At 44.0% G+C, this 8,949-nt stretch overlaps 1 long non-coding RNA gene across 1 annotated transcript; it reads right to left on the bottom strand.

Moving 5' to 3' along the window:
- Positions 1-3,677: 3,677 nt before the first annotated feature.
- Positions 3,678-8,343, bottom strand: LOC138798847 (uncharacterized). The gene is made up of 3 exons (XR_011364186.1): positions 8,125-8,343; positions 6,387-6,618; positions 3,678-4,861 (listed from the first exon to the last, which is right to left on the bottom strand). It is a non-coding gene; the product is annotated as an uncharacterized lncRNA (long non-coding RNA).
- Between the last annotated feature and the right edge of the window lie 606 nt (positions 8,344-8,949).

Consider the following 8,949-nt stretch of genomic DNA (forward strand, 5'->3'; position numbering starts at 1 on the left):
AAGGGTGCAAAACGCATATCAGAAACATCATATTTTGATTGGTTTCTGGGAAGTATTAAACTGATTACACAAGCCACAAAGACAGAAATGGCTGCACATCGCACCCATGGCTGACACGAAAGCTTGTTCAGCTACATTTAAAACCAACATCAGAAGTTAGTATATAATTTGGCCAAACCATATTGCCTCATGTACCACGTGCAGGTCTTCTGATACACATGAGTCCCTAACCAAACCTCATCACTGTGTCGGTCAGCGACCACAATCCCCGCAAAACGTGCGCAAGCAGAGAAGAGGGGCCACGGAATGGCCCTGCAACCCCATTGTCACAGGACCAGACCCAAAAGGGCACCCCAAACCCCGCAGGCACCACCGGCGGAAAAAGTGGACGCCATTCCGTGGCCCCTCTTCTCTGCTTGCGCACGTTTTGCGGGGATTGTGGTCGCTGACCGACACAGTGATGAGGTTTGGTTAGGGACTCATGTGTATCAGAAGACCTGCACGTGGTACATGAGGCAATATGGTTTGGCCAAATTATATACTAACTTCTGATGTTGGTTTTAAATGTAGCTGAACAAGCTTTCGTGTCAGCCATGGGTGCGATGTGCAGCCATTTCTGTCTTTGTGGCTTGTGCATATTTTTTATGCATTCTGTCCCTTTTTTTTATTGTGGCTAGCACTCGTGCTGTGTAAGACCCATGTGATCCAAATTAGCAGGAAGCACCTGTGTACATAAGGGGAGGATCTCCTAGTATTCTCCCATTCTACCTGCAGAGGAATGGAGAGAGGTAAGAGCTTGTTCACACTTGTGTTGCTTGGCGTCCACTTTTTCCGCCGGTGGCGCCTGCGGGGTTTGAAGTGCCCTTTTGGGTCTGGTCCTGTGACAATGGGGTTGCAGGGCCATTCCGTGGCCCCTCTTCTCTGCTTGCGCACGTTTTGCGGGGATTGTGGTCACTGACCGACACAGTGATGAGGTTTGGTTAGGGACTCATGTGTATCAGAAGACCTGCACGTGGTACATGAGGCAATATGGTTTGGCCAAATTATATACTAACTTCTGATGTTGGTTTTAAATGTAGCTGAACAAGCTTTCGTGTCAGCCATGGGTGCGATGTGCAGCCATTTCTGTCTTTGTGGCTTGTGCATATTAAACTGATTACAGTTTCCCTTTAAGTCATTAAGTTTTTGTTTTAGTGCATAAACTTGTCTCATAACTCTAAATAAGGGGCACGCTCTATTTAATTCAGAATTTGAAGGGTATTTTTAAAAGGATTTCCTAACCTAGACAACCCCTTTAAGACTCTAAGTTGATTATATTTAGTATTTATTAAGAAGAGTTTTTCCGCATGACCTCCAGTAGGGCCACAGAGGACTATAGTCATTTAGATAATCCACTTTAGTAAGTTAACTTTTAAGACTCCATTTTAATTATTCCAAACTTTTTAAAATTCCTATCTGGTTTTCCGTCATCATGTGTAAGTTCATCGTCTTACGCTTCTATTTTTTCTTTCTCCCTCCCTTATTTCGTTACATTTTTCATCAATATCTCATTCCTGCATTAGTTTAGACTGTGACCCTTTGATTTTGCAAATATCTTCTTCATCTCCTTTGAACTTTGTTCATACCTTCAGGGCTTATTCCTATGGTGTGAACCACGTCTCTTCCAATAGTTACAAATGAGGCGTGACTGAAATTGGAAAGCAGATAGCACAGATCATTGATCCCTATGTGAAAATGTGCTGCTCGGTCAACCAGATAGATGTAAAAATGACCTGATCAGGACCAGTGCTAAAAATCACCCCACAGCCGACTGTATAAAGAATAAAATTTACTTTTTTTAAAGTTAAATTTGGATATGGAATATTTATGCATTTCTTAGTCATTCAGTCATAGCACCTTACTGCCTCTGGCATCGGGTTGAACAGAATTGAAAAAAAATAAATTGCTCCACACTTTAAGGGACATTTTAAGTAAAAATCCTCTGTGGAGTATCAGATTTTGGGTGTCTAACTGCTTGTACCCCAGCAATGTTCAGAAGAATGGGTAGTAAGGGTTTGAATGGAGAGCCACTCCATACAAGACTCAGGGTCCCAGAGGTGGGATCCCCCGCGTTATTACACGTACCCCCTATGCACAAGATACGGGATAAGTAATTTAAATTCAAAATACTCAGTGGAGGGTTAAACGTAGCTCCACATATGCATTGATGGTGGCCAATCAAGAGTGGAGGTACCATGAAGGCACCAATGGAGGCTGCAAAGGTCCCAGCTCAGAACAGTTAATTCCTAGTGTCAATGGGCAGTGAGATCCCATATTCAACAAGAACCATCAACAAAAGAGGGGAAACTACCTAGAGAAACCTCCATAATACATCCGCGAAGACTAAGGGTCATATTACACTTGCCGATGCCTAGCGTAGGTGAGCCCCGATCTGCTAGATCGGTGCTTGCTTACTAAGTCTATTACTCGGCTCGAGAATCTAGTAACAACGATGTCCATGCAGCCTTTGCCTCAATTGTACTTGACTGCTGGCACGCTTCATAGAGGATACTAAAAGAGAAATGTAGACGACCCCTCAGGGATAGGTCTGGTGTATGCTGGTATCAGCAATATTTTTCAGTCTAAGACACCATGCGACCCAGGCTCTGACTACTACTTGTCACTCCACACTACTCTCTACTCTCTGCACTCTATAGGGGAGATTTATAAAGCATGCGCCCCTGGTCTCCCTGCCTTCTCCCTGGCATATGCCAGCCCTAAGGTGTAGCAAAGCGGAGAGGAGGCATGGCTTCCAACCCGAGCCAAATTTATCAAGGTTTACGCCTGGAAAGGCTTACTCCAAGTGTAAACCAGGCAATAATCTACACCTGCTCCAGAGCAGGTGCAGATTTTTGGACAATGCTGGCACAGGGCTAGCCAGCCATACTAAGGGGCAAGCATCTCTTAGTTAATCCATCCGGGAGTCTTGATAAATGTTCCCCTATATCTCTAGGATGAACTTCTCCTCTCGGCTAAAAGGGGATAGGTTTACTGATCAGGGACCTAACACCTTCTAGAGCTTTCTATCCTGTGCATTTATGGAGCTGTTGACATGCCCAATTATGAACTGGTATAGGCTGCAACCAGTGTCGGACTGGCCCACCAGAGGACTGGAAGTAATTACCGGACTGGGTAATGGCCACAAGCTTTAGAACCTGCACAAACACTGACTGACATGTTGTTTCCCACTGGTTCTTCATTGGTGGGCCCCCAGGATCATTTCCTCTGGTGGGCCCCAGGTACCCCAGTCCGACAATTTCCATCCCCTCCCATTAAACCCTGCTCATTTTTGTCTGCAAACTGAAGAAGATTGCAAATTGTTGCTCAAAACCAACCTGTGCCGACATTTACACCTTGGGCAAAGCAGTTTTAGATAAATATTTTCCCATTGCACAATTTAAGAGTCGCCTTTTTGACTCATTTTTAATATTACCGATGACAAGCTCCGCCCACCCCAACCGATTTATTTATAGCCAATCGGGTCTCCTATTACTCCGCTGAGTCAGATTAGAGAAGCATATGCCTATTACAATCCCTAATTAATATTCAGTACATTTCTAATTAAGCAGAATAGGCTTTTAATTGTACGAGTAAATGAGAGATGTCAAATGTTTTATTTTTAATTTGTAAACCCGACATTCTTTCCTTTGTCATTTTCCAATCCCGGCTCTATTATAAAATATTAACATCCTGCTATTAATTAGAATGATGTCAGGAGGTCTGCGACTATTGTTCGAGCGTTTCATAAGTGTCTTGGAAAGTGGACTCCGGGTCTGCAGATAAAGGACTCTTGAGTGAACCGCTGCCAAATCAAAATAATTTTATTTAGCCGCCGTTTGTTGCTGCCGGTATCTGTCAGATTTGCAGAAAGTGACATTGAAAATGAAAAGGAAAAGAACAATGTTGATTAATCAGGCTTACCGAGAAAATAATGGCTCGAGAGCCGGACGGCTGGGAGTCGGGGTGGTTTTTGTGTCTTGTTCATTCTTTTTTTTGTAAATATAGTACTTGCCTTTTAAAAAAAATTTTTAGGGAAAAAAAGTGGCACCTGATACAATAAAGCATTGTTCTATGGAAAAGAATCAAAATCCAGAGTTTGAAAAGGTGTCGGAATATTATTTTGATTATGATTACAACTTCTGGCTTATAGAAATTATAGTTCCTTTTGTTCGAGGCGGAACGTACCAAAACATAGTTAGTATTAATGAACAGTCAATCTTGGGGTCTACGCTATATCTCGCTGAATAAACAAAGAATGTTCTCTCCGCCAGCACTTCCATTAACTTTTCTATGGAGTTGCAGTGTTTTCTTTGTCTTCATTGTTACATGTTTCCTGATGGCTTTTTAAAAAATTTTTTATCTAAAGAGTTGTCTAAGGTTTGTGCACACGTTGGTCAAACAATAATGGCGGTGAATAGACAGTTCAGAAGAATAGCACTTAGGACGAGGCTGGATAACTGATAGGCCATTATTGCCTGTAGATACCGAGAGCGATTTTGTCTAGGGCGGTGGTGGTGGCGGCATTCAGGGAACTGAACATGGCGACTCCATGGGAATCAGAGTATTGTTTCTTTAAAAGGGAGACCGGCTGAACCTGTAATGTGTCGACGCAGTTTATAAGAAGGATGAGGCCCTAGACGGGGTGAAGAAACGGGTTGATGTAAAATGAAGAGTGATTGAACACCGGTGTGACACGAGTGACAGCGCTTTAGACGTCTCTCAGCTTTACTGGGAGGTTTTCACGAAATGTTAGCTATTTTTGGATAATCCTCCAGCAGTACACAGGCGGGAAAGTCAGGAGGATGTTCTGAGGAAAGAAAAACTACAAGGAAAAAGCAGAAAAAAGATTTTTGGTATTATTATCATTATTATTATTATTATTATTATGAAAAGTAAGATCAGTTTTTATGTCAAGTATATTTGCACTTTAACTTATTTTTCATGCCACTCTCCATATTAACCACATTCAAATCCCTATACGGCTGTATATGTTCCTATTGCCAATGCATATGTATAAACGTTCTCGACATGAAGGGGTCAATGCGAATGTACCGTCAGGTATATTTGCTTTAAGTATTGCCCATGTATAGAATGGCGACGGCGCGGCGAAGCCTTTGCTGCAGTCCTTTTTCTGATCCACGACCTGGTTTCCGTGTAGAGCGCCATTCTATTCATGGGCACCAGGTGGGGGGTGAAGCACTGGAGGCGGGCCCGGCCCGCAGCCAGTCGGAGGAACCTCCGGTCCCTCTATGACATGGCTCCATTGATTCGAATGGAGCCACGTCATAAAGGGATGGGTTTCCTCCCACTGGGGGGCAGGTCGGCCCCCTGCCCGTGAATAGAACAGTGCCACACGGGAACTGGGCCGCAGTACCAGCTGTTCTATACATGGGCAATACTTAAAGCCAATGTACCTAATGGTACATTCGCTTAGAGTGTGTGGTCAGTCTTACATAGATTAAAGGGGTAGTGCGGCCCATCTTACTTCCTGAGCAGCTCTGCCGATGGAAGTGTGACATCACGGCATGGCTGCGTTCCAGCACTGCATTTTGTTCCATGACGTCAGCTGCTTTGGGTATCTCCTCCTCGATGTGCCCTCTCATCTTCAGACTTGTGTGCCGTACTGTCGCTTATCGCTAGAAAGCGGTGCAAGAGTAGGGCACACAAGCTTCGGAAGGAGAGGGAGGAAGGAGACACCGACTATAGCTGACGTCACGGCACAAATTGGTGGCGCTGGAACGCAGCCATGCTGTGATGTCACGCTTCCGCGGCAAAGCTGCTCAGAAAGTAAAATTGGAGTGCCAGGAGATGGGGATAATGACTGCCATTAACCCCTTAAATGCTGCTGTTTATAGAGTACCTGTCACTGACTGATCAGAATCCTGCAGCATGGAAGAACCTCTAGCCTGTTGGATCATAGATCTTCTCATAGAATCTGCTTCAGGCAATAGCATAGCACTGATCAGTGTAACAATTGCATATATATAAGTCCCCTAGGGGGACTAACGTGTAAGCAAAGAACAAAAACATGTTTTTAAAAATATTTACCCCCCCCCCCCCCTCCCAATTTTAACCTCAAAAATATGATGTGGTAAAATAAAAGCCATCATGGTCTTGGAAGATAAGGAGGAAAAACAAACAACTTAATTATTTTTTTTTTTAACAAGAGCCTGATCATTAAGAGGTTAATATCACGCAGTTCCATCAGGTTCTATCAGCCGCTCTGCATTAGTGGGTGGAAGATAAAAGTCCATCATTACTGCAGCCTGTATAGAGAATGACGGACGTTTCCAGAATTTGTACACAATTCCTTTAAATCTCCTCTGCTAATGAATCGTTTTACGTACTGAATGTGGAATTAAAGAGAGAACAGGTCAGAGCGGTGCACACAGTAATCCCCCGTATCTCCAGTCCGACTTCTATGTCGCTGATTCGTTTGACTGCAAATAGATTTCTTCATTATTATAAACGTTTCCAGATGTACTGAAGATTTCCCGTCTTTAGTCAGCGGCTTCTATACGTCTCGGTTTGCTGATTTCCGCCTACGTTCTTCATTTGTTCAAAATCAGACGGAGTTTTCTGTGTTGCGATGAACAGTGATCAATATACAGAGAAGCAGCAACTGATTTCAAGGCAGCGAAAAGCTACACACTGTACTAGATACACAGGGAAGGTTAAAGAGGTACTGTCAGCTAGAAAAGACGTCCCCAACTGGTTACATGGCTGCAAACTATGTGACCAGTGAGACCATCTAAACCCTTATTGCAGGGCCAGGACAAGGAGTTCTGGTGCCCTAGGAAAAGAAGACAAATCACGCCCCCTCCAATTTTTTTACATACATACATGCATGCACCCTCACTGACACACACACATACATACATATATACATGCACCCTCACTCACTCACTCACACACATACATACATATATACATGCACACTCACTCACTCATACATGAACCCTCACTCATATACACACACATACATACATATATACATGCACCCTCACTCACTCATACATGCACCCTCACTCATACATACATACATACATACAGATGTAGCCAGGGTTAACATGATCCCTGATGCAACAATTGTGTCAGGGTGCTGTGTTAAGTCAATTAGAGTGTCGAGTTAAATGCATACATGCATACATGCATGCACACTCACTCACTCACTCATACATACATACATACATACATGCACCCTCACACATACACATACACACTTACTCATACATACATACATACATACATACATGGTCCCTCACTCACACACACATACAAAACTTACATACATACATAGGCACATGCACCCTCACTCACTCACACACACACACACACACATACATACATACATACATGCACCCTCACACATACACACTTACTCATACATACATGCACCCTCACACACACATACATACATACATACATAGACACATGCACCCTCACTCACTCATACATACATACATACATGCACCCTCACTCACTCATACACACATACAGTACATGCACCCTCACACATACACACTTACTCACTCATACATACATACATACATGGTCCCTCACTCACTCACACACACATACATACATACATACATACATAGGCACATGCACCCTCACTCACTCATACATACATACATGCACCCTCACTCAGACATACATACACGCACACACATACACACACACATACATACATACATACATACATAATACATAGATACATGCACCCTCACTCACACATACATACATACACACACACTCATACATACATACATGCACCCTCACTTACACACACATACATACATACATACATGCACCCTCGCTTACACATACACACATGCACCCTCACTCACTCATACATACACACACACACACATACATAGATACATGCACCCTAACTCACTCACTCATACATACTGTACATACACACACACACATACATATACATACACACACTCACTCACTCATACATACACACGTACGTACGTACGTACGTACATACATACATACATACATACATAGATACATACACCCTCACTCACTCACTCACACATACATACACACACACATGCTCAGTTATACACTAACCTCCTTGAGACTGGTTTCCTCACTGACAGACATCCTGGCTGAGCAGGGTCAGGACCTTAAGGCCCTATTCCACCAACAGATCTGACGACAGATTATCTGCCAAAGATTTGAAGCCAAACCCAATAGAGCTTTTAGATAAGGACAGCCGTAGTCAGGCAGTGGAGGCAGCTCTGCAGCGGGGCCTTCCTGTTGATGACGCTGTGCAGGCTTGTGCTGCGTGTCCTCTCCTCCCCCATCCCCCGGACCTGACAGCCGGAGCAACCTCAGGGACAGCAGCAGACAGTGGAGGATACACACCACACAGTGTAAGTGATGTTGTGCATCCTCTACTATTTGTTTTTTTACCACAAACCCTGCTGCCGGGTTCAGGCTTGGGGAGGCCCCTATGTGGTAGATAGAATAACGCCCCCTGTAATTCACCACCAGATGGCGCCCTAGGCCATCGCCTACTTGTGCCTACCCTTTGTCCCGGCGCTGCCTTATTGTAGTTGTCTGAGGCTGCAGTTTACTTAATCAGGCCTTGTATTGTTGTTCTGAAGAGTCACAGAGGTGTGGCCGGATCATTTGACTTACCTGAGTATTGCTGAGTAGCTTTTGCCTACATTTTAACCCCCACTGTCAATTAATTCTCTCTTTACCCCAACTATCCCTTTTCCAAACAGATCCCACAGAATCAACTAAAAAATCACTGAGGGCAGGGGATGAGGGGTGGGGCATAAAAAACAGCGCAGAGCTGCTTCTGGACCCTGCCAACTGTCTTCTGAGCACCCAGCCTGCTACGTCACGACCCAGCTGATGGATGCCCCGCTCTCAGCCAGTCAGTAA

The sequence above is a fragment of the Dendropsophus ebraccatus genome, chromosome 8 (assembly GCF_027789765.1).
Source record: "Dendropsophus ebraccatus isolate aDenEbr1 chromosome 8, aDenEbr1.pat, whole genome shotgun sequence".
NCBI lineage: Eukaryota > Metazoa > Chordata > Amphibia > Anura > Hylidae > Dendropsophus > Dendropsophus ebraccatus.